Here is a 20528-nt window from a genome sequence, read left to right as displayed (position 1 = left end):
TTTTTTGGGGGGGGGGTTCTTTTTAGGGCCGCACCCACGGCATATGGAAGTTCCCAGGCTAGGGGTCAAACTGGAGCTGCAGCTGCCGGCCACAGTCACTGCCACACCAAATCCGAACCGCGTGTGTGACCTACACCAAGCTCAAGGCAACGCCAGATCCTTAACACAGAGCGAGGCCAGGGATCAAACCTACATCCTCATGGATCCTCAGATTTGTTTCTGGTGAGCCACGATGGGAACTCCTTTCTGGGTAATTTTTAAAAAGAGTGTCTCTGAGTTTAAATTCTGGAAAGAAAAATTTTCCAAAGCAACTAAAGCTGGCAGTGTCTTGGGAGCACTGCAGCGCCAGTTCCATCTCTGGTGTGGAACGTTGGGTTAAGCATCTGCAGTTGCCACAGCTGTGCTTAGGTCGCAACGTCAGCTCAGATCGCATCCCTGGCTGGGGAGCTCCATATGCCATGGGGAGGCCAAAAAAGGAAAAGAAAAGAAAAAAAAAAAAAATCCATAAAATGACCAACGAGCACAGCCTGTGAAACCAAGTAAGCACTCAGCAAACGTGCATTTCTTCTCGCTCAGCCAGGTTTTAAGTCGGCCACCTTCAAGTCAACTGCATTGTCAGATGAAGCCTCGTTGCAGGTGAGTGAGAGGTACGTTTAGATGAGGAAGTCACGCAATCCTGTCTGGGAAGGGGACACTTCCCGGAGCTTAACAGCTCAGGAGTGAGAAACCATAGCTGTTTTGTAGGATTCTGCTCAAGTCCTATGGCTTAAGCAGCTGACCGAGAAGGCTCTTAATTCTCTGTGAAATTTTAACCTGGGGCCTCAGCAAGGCTGGGGTGGGACCATGATACTTCCTGTACAATTTTGGGTCTAGCGTGTGAAGGATATAAATCCATACACACCTCATATATCTGGTGATAAAAGATACTAATTCCCTAGGCGGTTTTGAGCCCGGCTTCATATTCATTTTACACTGTGTATCCACATGAAAGTAAACCACCTGGAAATTTGGCTTCAAGACAACTGTCAAAATGGTTGTTATTTTTGGATGAAACATGACTTGACTAATATTTCACAGTTCAGCTGGCGGTAAGGACAAGCTTTCAAGGAGCCTCTGATAGATAAGGTGTCCAGCCGCTGGGCCTGGGTGAGGAGCAAGCAGTGCCTCTGTGACAGCCTCTCCTGGTGGCTTCTCCTGGCTACGAGGATAGATGGCTCCCTGTTACCCACCAGCCATGAGACAAAGGGCTTCACACTTCTTTCTTTAACAATCTTTTTTTCTTTTTATTTTCTTTTTTTGGTCTTTTTAGGGCCATACCTGTGGCAATGGGGGTTCCCAGGCTAGGGGTCCAATCAGAGCTGTAGCTGCTGGCCTATGCTACCAGTCGCATACACGACCTACACCACAGCTCACGGTAACATCAGATCTTTAGCCCCCTGAGAGGAACCAGGGATCGAACCTGCATCCTCATGGATACTAGGCAGGTTCATTACCACTGAGCTACAAAAGAAACTCCCACACTTCTTAAGATCCCTTTTTTGCCTTTTTTTTTTCAGTCTTTTTTGCCATTTCTTGGGCCGCTCCCGCAAAATATGGAGATTCCCAGGCTAGGGGTCGAATCGAAGCCATAGCTGCCGGCCTATGCCAGAGCCACAGCAACGCGGGATTCAAGCCGCGTCTGCAACCTACACCACAGCTCACGGCAACGCCAGATCCTTAACCCACTGAGCAAGGCCAGGAATCGAACCTGCAACCTCATCGTTCCTGATCAGATTTGCTAACCACTGAGCCACGAGAGGAACTCCTTTTTTTTCTTTTTTAAGGCCGCACATGTGGCATATGGAAGTTCCCAGGCTAGGGGTCGAATTGGAGCTGTAGCTGCCAGCCTGCGCCACAGCCACAGCCACACCAGATCCAAGCCATGTGTGTGACCTACACCACAGCTCACAGCAACACTGGATCCTTAACCCACTGAGGGGGCCAAGGATTGAACCCACATCCTCATGGATACTAGTCCTAGTCATAACGGGAACTCCTCTTAAGGTACTCTTTTAAGCCTGCAACCTAGTGACTCTATTGAGCCCCCAAGAGCAACGGTCTGTATTTCTGGTTATAAGGTACTTCCTCATCTTGCTACTACTGGTGATAAAAACAACACACACATGCTGGCACGGTCCTCACCACTTGGCACCTCCCAGGCATCATCCCACTGGGTCTCCATCATCCCAAAGCTCTGGGGTCCACAAGGAGGCTCTGATTCCCAATTCTCTGAAGGACAAGTACTCTTCCCAAGGACCACAGTTGGTGAGGGGGATCCAGGACCAGAAATCTAGGCTGCAAAACTCTAGGTCTACCATTTTACTACTCTTTCTGGGACGTAGGAGCACACTTTCATAGCACTGTCCTCAGAGGGACCAAAGGCTTCCACAGTCACATCTTAAACAGGAATGAGTTCATGCCCTAGTCCCCATCCAGAGATGGCCACCGTGGAGCACCAATGGTGAGACGGCCAAGCTGGCCTTCCCTGCTTTGTTAGCAGGTAAGCTCACTCTGAGCCAACTGTGCTTGTTCTTTCTCTCTCCTTACTTGGTCTGGCTCCTGTAAGCCATTCGCTGCCAGGGTACTGCTATTTCCTTCCCACCAGTGATGATGGGAAGCCCCATCCTGTCCTTCCAATTGGGCCACTTGCCCTCCAGCTTACAAGACAGACACGGTTTTTGCTCATGGCTGAGTAATGACAATAGGTCATGCCAACTTCTCTCGTTTAGTGAACTGTTCTCTTCCTTAAAGGGGAAGAAGTAAGCTCAACTAAACTTTACTGAACACATTCTTGACCAGTTCTGCCCTAAGTGCCTTCTAGACTTTACGTAATTCAATCGGATGCAGACTCCTGCAGAAGAAAGGCAGTGTCACAACCCCAAGCCAAGCTCTGGGAATATTTTAAGGATTCCAGGCAACTCGAGAGCAGTAAGTCATAACATTAATAGTCATCACTTGGTGAATCTTTAATGGGTACCAGGCACTTAGGCTAAGCACATTTCATGCAGTATTTCATTGAACCCTCACCATAATGCTATGACATAGGTATTATTACTTCCTTCTGACAAATGAGGAACCAAGGCACAGAGGAGGAATAGGCAATCACCCCAAGGGCAGGAAACTGATAAACAATGGAAGAGATATTCACACACAGACACTCCAAGCTCTCATCTTCTCTGCTCCATATGCTGCTGATGCTTTGACTCAACATGCCACTGATGCCCCAGCTTGCAGTACACATGCGCGCATGCATGTGGGTGGAAGGGAAGGTATGGGGTGGGAGGTCAGAGGTGTGCATTGGCAGGGGTGGGCATGTGGGGAGAGGCAGGAGCACTCGGATGTGGCAGGGCAAGCTCTCTAGGGACAGTACCGAAGCTTAGGACGGGCAGTTAATCAGCTTGGCATGAATGTGGGGCACTCTAACTCCCTGTGCTTTTTCATCCTTTTGAGAAGGATTTCAGTCTAGATGGCCCTGCCCTGAGTTGTGCACCTGGGGCTTTGCATACTTTAGTTGCCCACTGGCCCCAGAAAGGACGTGCAGCACCTCACTGCAAAAGGAAGGGTCACTATATACAGAACTGATCAGCAACATCTTTCCCCTGGAAACTGAAAGGTGCTCAGAATCACACAGAACCTTACCACTAGCGAGGGAATTCAAGAATGCCTAGTTTCGTTCCTTCGTTGGAAAGGCATTAAACAGACTCAGAGAAACAAAGCTCATCAAATTCAGATTTCCCCATTCTCTGTCCAGAGGCTTCCTGCTCTCCCACATGGCAATCCAAGAGCTCCTGGGTAGTGAATAAATGTCTATATCTCAGCCACGTCTTTGGAAATAGCAGGAGACATTTCTCTGTATGAGAAAGCAGCCTCGTTTGGCTTCCTTCACAAAATTCCCCACACCCTAGGTGCTCTAATTCAGATACATAAAGAACAAAATCCCTGGCAAAAGGGTAGCAGTCCCTGCCAGATGGACACAATCAGGACTGTTCAGTAGTTTCCAGGACTGGAACATTTCTGTTTACTGCTAGAATTCCAACTAGGGGCACCTGCTGTGTAATTTTTCAAGAAAGGATCTTCATAGCCTTGAAACCTAAAACTCATTAAACACCATCTACAAGACTGCCCCCCTTGCATGCTAATCACTTTTTGCTGCCTTAGATCAACTCAGAAAGCAGCAGCTTTTCGTCTTTCATTTTACCTGATGATTTCATTGATCAGTAGCCCCCAAGTTACTGTTTAAACCTCCAGTGAAATTTAGTTCTTGGAAACAGCATTCGTAAGTCCCCTTCAACATGGTAGCACTAAAATACTATCCACGAGAAAAACTGCATCCAAGAGTACCTGATGGAACTGATGGCACCAAATCCCAAAGCCTGACCCCAGTACTAACTGTGAAAACAGCTACATCACCCCCAGGACCCACCTAAGCCAATCCAGTTCTTCCCTTGCTTCATAAATGTCTGGGGAGATGGCTGTCAGGGAGGGGAGGTGTCCAAAATTGACCACCCCAACTTTGAAGATAATCCTCAATCCCATACAATCTGCAAAAATATGCTCCTCTAAAAATAAGTTACACTGAATTAGTAGATTGTCTTGGGTAGTATGGTCATTTTAACAGTGTTAATTCTTCTAATCCAATACCAGATTTTATCTTTTCATCTTTTTGTGTCATCTTCAATTTCTTTCATCAGTTTTCCAAGTACAGGCTTTTACCTCCTTAGGTAGGTTTATTCCCAGGTATTTTATTTTTTTTGATGTGATTATTTCCTTAATTTCTTATTCTAATACTTCATTGTTAGTATATAAAAATGCAGCATTTTTTTTTTTTTTGTCTTTTTGCCATTTCTTGGGACGCTCCTGTGGCATATGGAGGTTCCCAGGCTAGGGGTCGAATTGGAGCCATAGCTGCTGGCCTACGCCAGAGCCACAGCAATGAGGGATCCAAGCCACATCTGCAATCTACACCACAGCTCACAGAAATGCCAGATCCCTAACCTGCTGAGCAAGGCCAGGGATCGAATCTGCAACCTCATGGTTCCTAGTTGGATTTGTTAACCACTGAGCCACGACGGGAACTACTGCAACAGATTTTTGTATATTAATTTTGTATCCTGCAACTTTACCCAATTTATTGATGAACTCCAGTAGTTTTCTGGTGGTGTTTTCAGGTTTTTCTATGTATAGTATCATGTCATCTGCAAAAAGTGACAGTTTTACTTCTTTCTTTCTGGTATGAATTCCTTTTATTTATTTTTCTTGTCTTATTGTTGTGGCTAGGACTTCCAATACTATGTTGAATAAAAGTGGCAAGAGTAGACAGCCTTGTCTTGTTCCTGATCTTAGAGTAAATGCTTTCGGCCTTTCACTATTGAGTATGATGTAAGCTGTGAGTCTGTCATATAAGGCCCTTAGTATGTTGAGATATGTTCCCTCTATGCCCACTTTCTGGAGAGTTTTTATCATACATAGACGCTGAATTTTATCAAAAGCTTTTTCTGCATCTATTGGGATGATGATATGATTTTTACCCTTCAGTTTGTTAATGTGGTATATGACACTGGTTGATCTGCAAGTACTGAAACATCCTTGCATACTAACTAGAACATGTCACTTTAAAATGTGTGTGGAAACACAAAAGATCCTGAAGAGCTAAAAAAAATCTGAAAAAGAAGAGAGCTGGAGGAATTGCATTCTCTAACTTCAGATAATACTACAAAGCTACAGTAATCAAAATAGGATGGTACTGGCACAAAAATAGACACATAGATCAGTGGAACAGAGAGAGAGCCATAAATAAACCTGTGCATTTATGGTCAATTAATCTATGACAAAAGAGGCAAGAATATACAATGGAGAAAAGACAGTCTCTGTCACGAGTGGTGCTAAGAAAACTGGAAAGCTATATGTAAAAGAATGAAGTTAGAGCATTCTCTAACATCATATATAAAAATAAACTGAAAATGGATTATAGACCTAAATGTAAGCCTGGATACCATAAAACTCCTAGAGGAAAACATAGGCAAAACACTCTTTGACGTAACTCATAACTACATTTTTTTGGATCTGTCTCCTAAAACAAAGGAAATAAAAGCAAAAATAAACAAACGGGACCCAATTAAACTTAAAAGCTTTTGCACAGCAAAGGAAGTCACTGACAAAACAAAAAGACAATCTACTGAATGGGAGAAAACATTTGCAAATGATATGACCAATTAGGGGTTAATATTCAACATATATAAACAGCTCATACAGTTCAACATAAAAAAACAACCTAAATTTTTAAAAAATGAGCAGAAAAACGGAACAGATGTTTTACCAAAGAGAAATGAAGATAGCCAACAACCACATGAAAAGATGTTCAATGCTGCTCATTATCAGGGAAATGAACATCAAAACCACAATGAGGTATCGCCTCATACCTGTCAGAATGGCCATCAACAAAAAGAACACTAATGTTGGCAAGAATGTGGAGAAAAGGAAACACTCATACACTGTTGGTGGGAATGTTAATTGGTGCAGCCACTGAGGAAAACAGTATGGAGGTTTTTAAAAAAAACTAAAGATAGAACTACCAAAAGATGGAGCACTTTCATTCCTGGGTATATTAATATATTAAAAAAAAACAAAAAACCAACAAACCCACAAACACTAATTCAAAAAGATACATGCACTTCAGTGGTCAGAGCAGCGTTATTTATGATTACCGAGATATGGAAGCAACCTAAGTGTCCATCAAGAGATGAATGGATGGGTCTTTATGCTAAGTGAAATAAGTCAGATAGCTAAAGACAAATACCATATAATCTCACTTTTATGGTGCATCTAAAAAATACAACAAATATAACAAAAAAGAAGCAGACTCACAGATGCAGAGAACAAACTAGTGGCTTACCAGTGGGGAGAGGGAAGGGGGAGATGTACAAACTACTATACTATACATAAAACAAGCTACAAGGATATGTTGTAGAACAGGAAATATAGCCAATATTTTATAATAACTATAAATGGAATATAACCTTTAAAAATTGTGAATCATTAGGAGTTCCCATCCTGGCTCAGTGGTTAACGAATCCAACTAGGAACCATGAGGCTGCAGGTTCGATCCCTGGCCTTGCTCAGTGGGTTGAGGAACCGGCATGGCCGTGAGCTGTGGTGTGAGTTGCAGACACGGCTCAAATCTGGTGTTGCTGTGGCTCTGGCATAGGCCAGTGGCAACAGCTCCGATTAGACTCCTAGCCTGTGACCCTCCATATGCTGCAGGAGTGGCTCAAGAAAAGGCAAAAAGACAGAAAAAAAAATTGCGAATCACTATATTGCACACATATACCTTACATAATATACATCAACTATACTTCAATAAAAAATTAAATAAGTCACCTAATTTTAGTGGGAATAATATTAATTAACATGTGGATGTGTACTACGTGCTACGGCAACATTTAAAGTGTGCACTTTTCTCAAGTATTTTTCACATACATTTATGGGATAGGTGCGTAGTTAACCTCAATTTAAAGAGGTAGGAATTGGGAGTTCCCATCATGACTCATCGGAAATGAGTCCAACTAGTATCCATGAAGACACGGGGTTCAATCCCTGGCCTCTATCAGTGGGCTAAGAACCCGGCGTTGCCGTGAGCTGTAATATACATCACAGACGGCTCAGATCCAGCATTTCTGTGGCTACAGCTCTGATTCGACCCCTAGCATGGGAACTTCCACATGGCATGGGTACGGCCCTACAAAGCAAAAAGCAATACGTAATTTTTAAAAATAAAAAAAAATAAAGAGGTAGGAATCGAGGCTTAGAAGTTCAGTAACTTGTCAAACTAGTAAGTGGCAGAGCTGGAATCAAAGCTCTCTGGTCTGTCTAACCCCAGAGCCTGGTTCACACTCACCACACCTTATGCTTTGCAACCGACTAACCTAGCACTTCTGAGATCTGACAGATAGCCATGAAACGAATGAGAAGATAAGGTCTCTGACAGAGGGTTCTTTTTATCAGACAGGAACAAGCAGGACTGCAAAATTAGCATGAGGGAAAACGTTTTAATTCTTTAAAACATCCACCATTTTGAGAAACACAAGACCATTTAGCTGATATGAAACCCAGGAGAGCAGGAGAGGAAATTTAATCTCCGGCTAGTTCCATACCCTAGGAGGGAAAGTTAGAGGAAAACATTACTGCAGTGTTGGTGGAAAAGCTCTTAATTATGCTAATTAAACAGTCCGTGTGAGGAAACGTTTACTTTAACCGATAGAGCTTAAAAAATAAAAAATCTATACAGAATATTAGATACATACACACCTTAATATTTACTCTATAATACTTGCTAGAAAAATAAGTCCCTAAGCATTTTCCACTAATACGTAAATTCTTACTTTTTGTGGGTTTTTTTTCATTTTGCAAGGGACACTGAAATTAAGTGCAATAGAAAGATATTTGGAAAGAAAGACAAGCAAAATAAAGACATCGCAATAAACTTCAGCATTCACTTAAATTTCAAGGTGGGCTGCATCCTAATGACACATCGTGAAGGAGATGGAGAGGTAATAATTAAATCCTGCTAATCAGAGGACATGAATATTTCAGTGTGCACTAAATACGGATGTGATCCCCAAGGCAGAAGCTCCCACAGAGAATTATATGAACAGGAGTAAAAGAGTCCCCTGATAAGGTCTGCATTGTTCATAAATTTTTATATTGATCCAATTTAGTAGGTATTGAATTCCCCATTCGGGAGAAACCAAGCACCTTTAACGGTGAAACACTCAATAAACTTTGCAGATCGGAAAAAGAACAAGGTATGTTTACAGCAATAGTTGAGTGCTTTGGAAGTACTTTATGTTTTACTGGACTGAGGACAGTGTTTTTTCTTTGGGAAACAACTGGAGATTTAGATTTGAGTGTGTATGGGTGTGCACACACATACAGAAACATACTTTACACACCCACATGTATTAACACACTTTTTTTTTTTTTTTTTTTTTTTTGTCTTCTAGGGCTGCACTCGAGGTTCCCAGGCTAGGGGTCGAATCAGAGCTGTAGCTGCTGGCCTACACCACAGCCACATAAATGCCAGATTCAAGCCGCATCTTCGATCTACACCACAGCTCACGGCAGCATGGGATCCTTAACCCAGTGAGGGAGGTCAAGGATCAAAACTGCATCCTCATGGATGCTAGTCAGATTCATTTCCACTGAGCCACGATGGGGACTCCAACACACATTATACATATGAACTTTCTATGTACAAAAATCTCAAGGCACATCCTCACTTTTTATTCAAGCATAGGGGACACCCAAGATGTCAACTCTTGAGATATTCAGTACAATCTTTTTTTTTTTTTTTCTTTTTGTCTTTTTAGGGCCACACCCACAGCTATGGAGGTTCCCAGGCTAAGGGTCTAATCGGAGCTGTAGCCACCAGCCTACACCACAGCAACACAGGATCCGATCCACATCTGTGACCTACGCCACAGCTTACGGCAGTGCCGGATCCTTAATCCACTGAAAGAAGTCAGGGATCGAACCCGCAACCTCATGGTTCCTAGCTGGATTCGTTTCTGCTGCACCACGATGGGAACTCCAGTACAATCATTTTCAAATGCATTCCAAACAGCTAGGAGATATTTCCATATGCATTACTTCTTTTAAAGAAAATCCCTTTCAAACACTTGATGCCATCATCGAGCTCCCATTTCAGGGAAGGCTCAGCCTCTGGCTTCTTCCTCACCACAGGGCTGCTGACCGATGGGCCATTTCACCGCTCGCTAGTCCATCTAGGCCAAAGCACAAGCAAAGGGTAGAAGACCCATTTCCAATCTGCTCAGTATTCTCTCCCACCAGGGACCCTGCTGATTGCTTCAGAGAACAGTGTGTGTGAGAGAGAGAGAAGAAAAGGTCTGAATTTCCTCTCCTTCCAAATCACCTAACGACCAATACTATTCCCAGCCAGGACTCATTCTTTACAAAGGAAGGAAAACGGGAGCTGGAGAAGACAGAGAGAACATGATGGGAAAATACGGTTTAGTGGTTAAGGACAGAGGCTTTATCATGAAACAAAACCAAACAAAACCCCCAGACCTGAGTACGAGTTCAAGCTTGGTTAAGTTGTTAAAATTTCCTGAGCATCAGTTTACTCACCCAATAGAATGGGAATGAAACCCAACCATACAGAGTTGAAAACTCAAATGGAACACGCCACAGGCAACTCATTTGACCACCAGGCTGCCTGGCAGAAGGTTGGCCACAGTGACTATTATCTGAATTATCACAATCGTCATACCACGCTCTGTGCTTGCTAAAAGGTATCAAGATACACTGGGCCTTGAAAGCACTGATGGTTTACTCTCCTACCTCCTTGTTTATACAAACCCTGACTAAGCAATCAGAATGACTCATCAGCTTGACGCCTAGATCACATTAATCAGAGTAATCCATGCTCTGCCCGCCCCTCAACATGTGCAAGTTGGATCAGCTGCTCCCTACATCCTGGCTGGGCCCGCATGTCGGCAGGCAACCACATTTATCCTCAATAGCCTAGAAACTGGAGTAGTGGCACACCCAGCCTGTACCCCACCTCTGGTTCCTCATAACACAAGGTAAGAGATGGTCAAGAAGCAAGTGGGACACATAAAGTGATCCCAAAATGACCTTCCATAAAAGTGTATCTGGGGAGTTCCTGTTGTGGTGCAGCGGAAACAAGTCCGACGAGTATCCGTAAGGTTGCAAGTTTGATCCCTGCCCTTGCTCAGAAGGTGAAGGATCTGGCATTGCTGTGAGCTGTGGTGTAAGCTGGCAGCTGTACCTCTGATGAGATCCCCTAGCTTGGGAATTTCCATACGGCAAGGCCCTTAAAAAAAAAAAAAAAATCTGAATGGTAAAAAGACAAAAGAGCTTACTGTAAAAGCAAGGATATGTACAAAGACCTGCTTGTGATAGTAAAAAAAAAAAAAAAGAAGAAAAAAGAAAAAGAGTAGCTGAATAAATTGCATGATATGCACAATACAGTATGTTGCCAACAAAACAGAGAAATATAATTAACATGGGAGTCATAATTTCCCATATGGACGCTCAGTCCCTCAATTCATTCAGGCTGCTTTTCACCTGTCGCCACCACCCACCTGGAACAAGTTTTCCTTCTCTCCTCCTCTTCCTCTAGCCTTTCACTTGCTTTATTTTTTCCTAATATGTATCAGTCCCTGACAAGCTATCACACACGTTTTTGGTTGCCTCACTTCCCCATGAGGCGATGTATTCCAAGAAGGCAGACATGCCATGTAACTGGGGAAATAGCCAATGAACACAATGAAGGGTGCCCGGCACATGGCTGAACCTCAGACAAATTTGCTGAACAGAGAATTTAGAAAACTAGAAAATATACATAGGAGTTCCCATGGTGGCTCAGTGATAATGAACCCATCGAGGATCCACGAAGATGCATGTTCAATGTCAGGCCTTGATCCAGCGTTGCCGTAAGATGTGGTGTAGGTTGCAGATGAGGCTTGGATCCCGCATTAGCCGTGGCTGTGGCCAGCAGCTACAGCTCCAATTCGACCCCTAGCCTGGAAACCTCCATATGCTGCAGGTGCGACCCTGGAAAAGGCAAAAAAAAAAAAAAAAAAGAATTTACATCATCCTTACCCCTACCACCTAGAGTTCACACCACTTGCAGGCATGTCAGGTATCTTCCTACGTGTAAATACAAATTGCTTATAAAATAAATAGCTTTGGTGAAACAATGTTTAATGTAGTACTTCCTTCTATCCTTCCAACTTTCCAAGTAATTCACGGTATCATTAATATCCCTTCTAAGTCACCACATCTCTAGAACATTTCTCCATCCCCCAGGGGCACCTTCAGGATGTCAGTGTTCCTTTGGTACATCGTTACCTAGGACCAAGCACCACACTCCAGATGAATTTTGTGCAGCACATATCTAGGTGCCAGGGACCCTGCCAATGGCCTCATATGGGTTTTTCACTGAAATCTCACCCAACAAGATGGGAGCCATTATTACCTCATCTATAGATAAGGAAACGGAGGCACAGTTTTTCTAGTACTTAAAACTACATCCTGGCGTTCCCGTCGTGGCGCAGTGGTTAACGAATCCGACTAGGAACCATGAGGTTGTAGTTTCGATCCCTGGCCTTGCTCAGTGGGTTGAGGATCCAGCGTTGACCATGAGCTGTGGTGTAGGTTGCAGACGCAGCTCGGATCCCGCCTTGCTGTGGCTGTGGCATAGGCCGGAGGCTACAGCTCCGATTAGACCCCTAGCCTGGGAACCTCCATATGCCGCGGGAGCAGCCCAAGAAATGGCAAAAAGACCTAAAAAAGAAAAAAGGAAAAAAAAAAAACAAAAACATCCTCCCCAGCTGACCATCCTCTTTACCATTACTGCATCTCATTCACCAGGGGCATTCGGGGTCAAATGTTTTAGATCACATGATCTGAGGTGTCCTTGGAGAGAGGGTGAGCAGCCGGGATTGTGGACTTGGCGGGTGCTCCGTGGCGCTCAGTGCCAGATGGCTGATAGGACTGCTGCACAAGCTGGAAACACCACTGGCACCAGCAGGGAGTTGCCGCGAGACCTCCTGTCCTTGTTTTGCCAGTGCCGAGACAGGAGGAAGGAAGCACAGGGCAGGGGACGGGCAGGAGAGCCACTAACCCATCCAGGTAGGTGTGCCCCCCACCCAACCACCAGCACCGACCGGGCCAGCACCCGGGGAGTGTTTCACAATCCCTTGCCTGATCCCAAAGAGGTCAGAATTGCAGGTGCAAGTGAGCCACAGACTAGAACAAAAACACTGTGGTTTGAGGCCAGCTTGACAGCATTCCGGCTCCTTTCCTGTAAGGAGCTGCTGCTCCCTCAAAGGCACTGGACCCTCCCACTTGGCCCCTAGAAACCGCAACGCAATATAAATTCGAAAGGTCTGAACAGCTCCGCAGCATCTGAATAAACAAAGCCTCCTTGCCGCACCCCACCTAGAGAGAATGCATTTTATCACCTATGCCTGGACAATTTTGTCTCTTACAAATTGACTTATTCCCCTTTCCTGCCTCCTCCATTTCACCGGCGAGTTCTGAAATGAATAAATACAGCGGAGGGTGTGGCAGGATGCACTGCCTGTGGGCGGGGAAGCTAAGGACAAGGAGAGGTCTCCTACAGCGCTGCTCACCTGGCCCTTGGCTGTCCTGGGCCTGCAGCACCAGCCTTAGCAGAGAAGCAGCAGAAAGGATGAAGAGGAGGCCACGCTGGACGGCTGATGAAACAGAAACCATCAGTGGTGTCTGACCTTCTCTAAATGGAAGGAGTCCCCAGTGGGGAGGGGCCATCTTCCAGCCTCTAGTACACAGTCCTCCAGCAAACCCCAAACATGGTCTTGACCACGCTGAGGGATGGAGGCAGAGACAGACAAGTCGGATGCTCAGGGGAGTGGGAGGCTCTGGGGGTAACCAAATAGCCTCCAGCCTCCTAGAGGTGAGATGTCCTTTCATCACACATTTTTAATACAGCATTGGTCTCTTCCCATCATAAATGTTTACTCACAAACAAAACTCCCCCGGTGCTTGTATGGGAAGAGCTGCATATCTTCCCAAGATCAAGAAGTCTGAACTTACTCAACAGACCAAACACTCCATAGCAAAAGAAGTGACATAAAATCCTTGAATTTCTTGCCATGTCTACCCTCTCCCCAACATCCGCTTCCACTTACCTCCTTATAGATATAGAAATGCAAACAGAAAATTCCCTAAAGCTGCCTCAATTTATTTTCCACAAGCAGAAAGACAGTGAGCAGAAAAAATATTAAAGATTCCAGGCTGTTTAAGAATGGAACATTGCCAACCTAGATTAAAGTATCAAAGGAAAGCCTACATCTGCCAGGGACTAGAAATATTGCGGTTTCAACAATGCAAAAACCAAAATGTACTCAAACTACTAAAGCTAAGCTTACATGCTAGAGAAGTGGATACTGTCCATCACTAGGCACAGGACTAAACATGGAGCTAGAAAAAAAGGAATTCCCGTTGTGGCTCAATGCAAACAAATCTGACTAGTATCCATGAGGCCGAAGGTTCGATTCCTGGCCTCGCTCAGTGGGTTAAGGATCTGGTGTTGCCGTGAGCTGTGGTATAGGTCACAGATGCAGCTCGGATCTGGTGTTGCTGTGACTGTGGTATAGGCTGGCAGCTGTAGCTCCGATTTGACCCCAGGCCTGGGTGAGGCCCTGAAAAGATCAAAAAAAAAAAAAAAAAAAAGAAAGAAAGAAAGGTGGGGAGCCAGCTTTGACCTGATATTCGGATGCACAGTCCTTAGAGGCCTGAATGAGTTGCCCTTTTTGTTTGCCCTGTTGTCAAGTTTCTGATGCTAATTATGAAACAGTGTGGGTGATGTTACACTTTAAATGCAAACAGCATTCTGAGATTGCTAAACAGGATGACAAATTCCAAAGACTCCATGGGAGAGTCTTCCTATCGGTCTCCATCCAGGACTTCGTTTATTAAAAAAACCCGGAGCCTCTCTTTGGGCTCCCAGAAAAATATCACAAATTTGATGTGGGATTCTTGACTCCAAGGCAAGAAGGATGAAGGCCAGTTAGCCCGAGTCAACACGTAAATCATGAGCTCTTACACAGAGAGCAGGCACCAGCATACACAGCCTGAGATAATGAGTCTACATTTCAGCTTGAGGATTCCGGTGTGCTTTCAACCTCACCCTGACACTGCAGCTTGTTCTGTCTTAAAAGGTGCAGCAATGGCTATGGAATTTCTCTCCTGGAAAACCTTTCCAGACAAGGGTGTGTCTCCTCTCTCTGGGCTAATGTGGGTACAGTCCTGCCTGGGAGTTTTGTCTACAGCCTTTCGAAATTCATTCCAGTCTGGTGATTCATTTTACACCAAGAGATGTGTCGGGTGAAAAAGGTGAGTCAACATGGAGTGATTATGGAGGACATTTCTTTTCATGTGGCAAAGAAAAACAGAGGTCATTTCTAGGGAGGCCAGGCCACCTCAGAGCAAGCTTTTGGGGCTGGTTTTCTTGGCGTTTTAAAACCCTGGCGATTGTGCCCTGGTTAACCGAGTAACATTTACAGAAGCCCAGGACCAGGGCACTTCATCGCTTGCTGCGCTGTGGCATTTACATACCTGCAAGACCAGGGCTATGGGAAAATGACTGCAGTACCAATCTCCTTATTTAAAGGTGATTAAATAAAGGAATAAAAGGAATAGCTCCACCTCTCGCCAAATAACGAGCAAGAGTGAAAAAAGAGGTACAGTGAATGAACTACCTTAAATTTGCAATGAAAGAGATCCCAACTCCCTTTAGACTTTTTTTTTTTTTTTTTTTGGGCTATTTAGGGCAGAACCTGAGGCATATGGAGGTTCCCAGGCTAGGGGTCATATAGAAGCTACAGCTTCAGGGCTACACCACAGCCACGCCAGATCCAAACTTCACCTGCGACATACCCCACAGCTCATGGCAACATGGGCTCCATAATCTATTGAGTGAGGCCAGGGATTGAACCTGCATTCTCATGGATACTAGTCAGATTTGCCTATGCTGAGCCTTGGCAGAAACTCCCTAGACTTTTAAGACAATCTTACCTGGCGCAGAGAAATCTAATCTTACCTATCCACTTGCCCTTTCAATTGCCATGTTAAAAGAAAATAAAATAATTATTCAAAGTTGCCTGCTATCTCAAGATTTTACACATTAATAATTTACCCCAGGAGTTCTCTTATCACTCAGCAGGTTAAAGACCCGGTGTTGTCACTACTGTGGCACAGGCTGCACCCTGGCCTAGGAACTACATCCTTATGCTGCAGGTGCAGCCCAAAAAACCCCCACACCAAAAAACTACCCCACCCCATCAGATATGGCATTCTTTGGGGCAACAGATTTATGTGCACAAAGAAAAACTGACAACCCATCAAAGCATTTCCTGAGGAAGCACAGAGCCAGAGAGGACCCTTAAAAAGGGTTACCTTGACTTTTTTTATGCCTAGTGCAGTAATAAACCACGGGCACACCACGGCAAGCCCACGTGGAGCTTCTGCACTATACATGCTCCCATCAACACGGCAACTAGCGAGCCATAAGGAATTGATAACTCAACAGCAGAGTGTCAGAATTTGGCTGAAAATGTGCTCCTTTTTTTCCCCCTAATAAATTCCAGATGTTAAGAGTAGCTTTATATCCATTCAGAGACCAGTTTTTTACATAATCTGATTCTTTAAAACCTTCTAAAAAAATGTAATTGCATTTCTTTCTATTGCATTTTATAGACAAAAATGCAGTTATCCATGTACTAAAAAACAAACAAACAAAAAAACACTTTAAAGACATTAGTTATTCCCCATAAGTGAAATGATTTCCAAAGAAATGCATTAGTGGAGTATATGGAATGATCAATCTATGCTACGAAAGACAGTAATAGAAAGCAGACCTTGTCTGTGGTGACTTCAAATTCCAGAATATATCATATGCACAAAACTCTTGTGGTTTATGGAATTCGGAACCTCCAAGTCTGAAGAGGGGGCGCGGGCCACAGCTTTTCTGATGTGTGTATGGATTTTTTATTAAGCCTTCCTGGAGGGTGGGGTTTCAAGTTAAGGGAAAAGGCAGCAAACAGATGGGAGGTGGGGAGGGGCAGACAGGGCAGGGGAAAGATTTGGCAAAGCTAACACCACACATTGCCTTAAAGTCAGCATTGCAGAGATCACTGAACTTGGGCTCACCCAGCTAAGGCAGGCTTCAGCCCTCATGGTATCCACAGCTCTTCTGCAAGCATCCAATAAAAACAGTCATGTAAAGATGTAGGGTCTTTACAGTCGTGTAAAGATTGTGCTGGCTATGAAAACCAAGCTTTAAGACAAGCTCCCTTCGCCCCCCACGCCCAGTCCCTTGCCCCGGAGCATCCCAAGTCCCTCCTGTATAGAAATTCCACAACTGCCACAGTCTAGAGACCTCTGTTGTGTGGGAGGGGAAGAGGAGACACTAATTTGCATCGCCCTTGTGGTTTTGTGGGTAAGAAGGGAAAAGGGAAAGAATTCAATCCAAAGGGCAGGGGAAGCAGAATGGATGTGCCATACACCCGGAGGTAGCCACTAATGCTGAAGGAAGCCAAGAGATGCAGAAGAAGAAAGGGGAGTTCTTGTTGTGGTTCAGAGGAAATGAATCTAACTAACATCCATGAGGATGCAGGTTGGATCCCTGGCCTCGCTTAATGGGTTAAGGATCCGGTGTTGCCGTGAGCTGCGGTGTAGGTCACAGACACAGCTCATATCTTTGCACTGCTGTGACTATGGGGTAGGCCGGCAGCTACAGCTATGATGACGCCCCCTAGCCTGGGAACCTCCATATGCCGTGGGTGTGGCCCTAAAACAAAAAATTTTAAAAAAGAAAAAAAAAAGAGGAAGAAGGAGAAAGGAGAACATGGAGAAAATAATTATGGGAATTGCCATGATAGGTTTGAAAACATGAGCACTTTGGGGGGGAAAAAACTAAATTAATAGATTTGGAGAATAAACGGGTGGTTGCCAGAGGTGGGGGGGGACGGGCTGGTGGTGCAAAATGGGTGAAGGAGGCCAAAGGTACAAACTTCCAGTTGTAAAATAAATAATTCCCAAGGACGTAATGCACAGCATTCACGTAATTAACAATACTGTACTGCTTATCTGAATGTTGCTGAGGGAGATCTTAAAACCTCACAAGGAAAAAAAATTCTGTCAGTGTGGTGGTGGATGTTAACTAGACTCACTGTGGTGATCACTTTGCAACAGACACAAATACAGAACCATTATACTGTACACCTGAAACTAATATACTGTCGTACGTCCATTATGCTTCCTTTTTTTTTTTTTTTAAAGGACCTTTGAAAGACTATTTTTTGCAGGACGATTCCTGCTCCTAAATGTGACAAAGCCTTCATTTTTGCATCAGCTCCTGTAATGCCATCCTCCCAGCCAGCATTCCAAGGAGGACCACGCATGCTCAGATAACAGGGTAGAGTTGAAGTGTGGACCGAAAAGCAGCTCAAGGTCGTGCTCAAAAAAGAACTCTCTTGGAGTTCCCCTCGTGGCTCAGTGGTTAACGAATCCTACTGGGAACCATGAGGTTGAGGGTTTGATCCCTGGCCTTGCTCAGTGAGTTAAGGATCCGGTGTTGCCGTGAGCTGTGGTGTAGGTCACAGATGCGGCTCAGATCCTGTGTTGCTATGGCTGTGGCGTAGGCCGGCAGCTACAGCTCCGATTAGACCCCCAGCCTGGGAACCTCCATATGCCGAGGGTGCGGCCCTAGTAAAGACAGAAAAAAAAAAAAAACTCTCTCATTCGGACCCAGTCAAATTGCTCAGGTGCAGAGCCAAGGGGGTTAATAATATTCAAGTTCAGAAACTCCATGTGGGTTACATTTTGACCATGAGGAGACACAAGGGAGGATAGTTCTTTCTTTTCTTTCTTCCTTCTTTCCTTCCTTCCTCCCTCTCTCTTCTTGTCTTCTGAGGGCCACACCCACGGCATATGGAAGTTCCTAGGATAGGGGTCAAATCAGAGCTGCAGCTGCCAGCCCACGCCACAGCAACATGGGATCCAAGCTGTGTGTCCTCGACACACATTGCGCACAGCAATGCCGGATCCTTAACCCACTGATCGAGGCCAGGGATTGAACCTGCATCCTCATGGATCCTAGTTGGGTTCGTTAACCACTGAGCCACAACGGGAAATTCATGGGCAGTTTTCTTAAAATGCATTGACTGGCCCTCTTCCCTCTTCTTTAAAGGTCACCTTTTGAACTACTTGGAGATGACCTGGGAGAAAAATAGAGAGCTTCGCAGCCAGGCACTCCTGTGTGAATGTAGCGAACAATCAGAGGGCTGTCTGGAAAATAAAATGCCTCCTTTCTTCAATAGTAGCTATTCAGGCAGCAAGAGGCAATTCAGAGATAGCCAGCAAAGCGCAATGACTAGGAGATCTGCATAAATGATATGTTTCTGTTCTGCTCCAGTGTTTACGCATTGCCCAATTTCACTTTGGTTAAATAAAGTACTTTCTTCTGGGCATGCCAAGTACATGATACCATGGCCATGGCTACTCAAATAGAATTAGATGGATGTACTCTACAAACCTCAATTCCAATGTAAAATCCTTAGGGTTGTTTTTTTTTTTTTTTTTTTTTTTTGGTGTTTTTGCCATTTCTAGGGCCGCTTCCTGCTGCATATGGAGGTTCCCAGGCTAGGGGTTCAATCGGAGCTGTAGCCACCGGCCTATGCCAGAGCCACAGCAATGCGGGATCCGAGCTGCGACCTACACGACAGCTCATGACAATGCCAGATCCTTAACACACTGAGCAAGGCCAGGGATCGAACCTGCAACCTCATGGTTCCTAGTCGAATTCGTTAACCACTGAGCCACAACGGGAACTCCAATCCTTAGGATTTTTAATAAGATACACAAATGGTTTTTTTGAAAGGACAAGTTCTTTAGTAGGTCTGCTCTTCATGGGAAGATGTAATTAATGGTGTCTAAGTTAATTTTTTTCTTTTTTTTGCAACTACTTCTTTTGAACAAGGACATATGGAGTTGTAGGATTATTTCCTTCATCTTTTTCTCTTTTTCTTCAATAGACTCTATTTCTACCCCATGGTAGAAACATCCTTCTCTTGTAGAATTGGGCAATATACCATTTTCCCACCTCTCAAGCAGGAGGCTGTATTTCTGAAAACTTCTGATAAACCACAACTGCATGAATGGTGCCGTGTGTGTGTGTATGTGCACGCGAGCGCACGAGTGCGTCCACCTGTGCACACAGATGCCTGCAACTTAAGTACCTTAGGACTCAACCTCTGTCTACCCACCCCCACTCCTGTATCCTTATCTGTTCTGTGGAAGATAGTATCTATCCTACCCACTTACCAAGAATGTTGGGAGAAGGAGCAATGTTTATCTAAGAGTTGTACATTATAAGCACAATAAAAATGTTAGTTACAATATATGACACAGTTTCAAATGGTATTTACTGACCTTTGTATGTAAGTCTCCTTACTTGGGTCCTTAAAATTCATCTCTAACATACTTTATTTTTTTTGTCTTTTTGCCTTTTTTCTTGAGCCACTCCCATGGCATATGGAGGTTCCCAGGCTAGGGGTCTAATTGGAGCTGTAGCCACTGGCCTACGCCAGAGCCACAGCAGCGTGGGATCCGAGCCGCATCTGCGACCTACACCACAGCTCACGGCAATGCCGGATGCTTAACCCACTGAGCAAGGCCAGGGATCGAACCCGTGACCTCACGGTTCCTAGTCGGATTCGTTAACCACTGTGCCATGACGGGAACCCCTCTAACATACTTTAATAAAGTCAGCAGTTTGAGCAGAAACAAGCCATCTCTGATGTATTCTGCTCCCACAAAAGAGCTTTAAGGAGCACTGATCTTTAAGAATGACACTTGAAATTTGAGGGTCAGAATTCAGATATTGCTAAATCCCTTCCAAT

General features: G+C 44.6%; 1 protein-coding gene and 1 long non-coding RNA gene across 28 annotated transcripts in view; one reads left to right on the top strand and one right to left on the bottom strand.

Annotated features, from left to right (window-relative positions):
* MCC (MCC regulator of WNT signaling pathway) overlaps positions 1-20528 on the bottom strand; it is a 454523-nt gene that overhangs the window by 133406 nt on the left and 300589 nt on the right. The gene's annotated exons all lie outside the window — the stretch shown is intronic.
* Positions 9374-15882, top strand: LOC146405677 (uncharacterized). The gene is made up of 2 exons (XR_014838542.1): positions 9374-14176; positions 14223-15882. It is a non-coding gene; the product is annotated as an uncharacterized LOC146405677 (long non-coding RNA).

The sequence above is a fragment of the Sus scrofa genome, chromosome 2, assembly GCF_054392235.1.
Source record: "Sus scrofa isolate SSC_HxYL_T2T_F1_AM1 chromosome 2, Sscrofa_HxYL_maternal_Yorkshire_Landrace_v2.0, whole genome shotgun sequence".
Classification (NCBI taxonomy): domain Eukaryota; kingdom Metazoa; phylum Chordata; class Mammalia; order Artiodactyla; family Suidae; genus Sus; species Sus scrofa.
The sequence above is the reverse complement of the archived record's forward strand: the minus strand, read 5'-3'. Positions and strand labels throughout refer to the sequence as shown.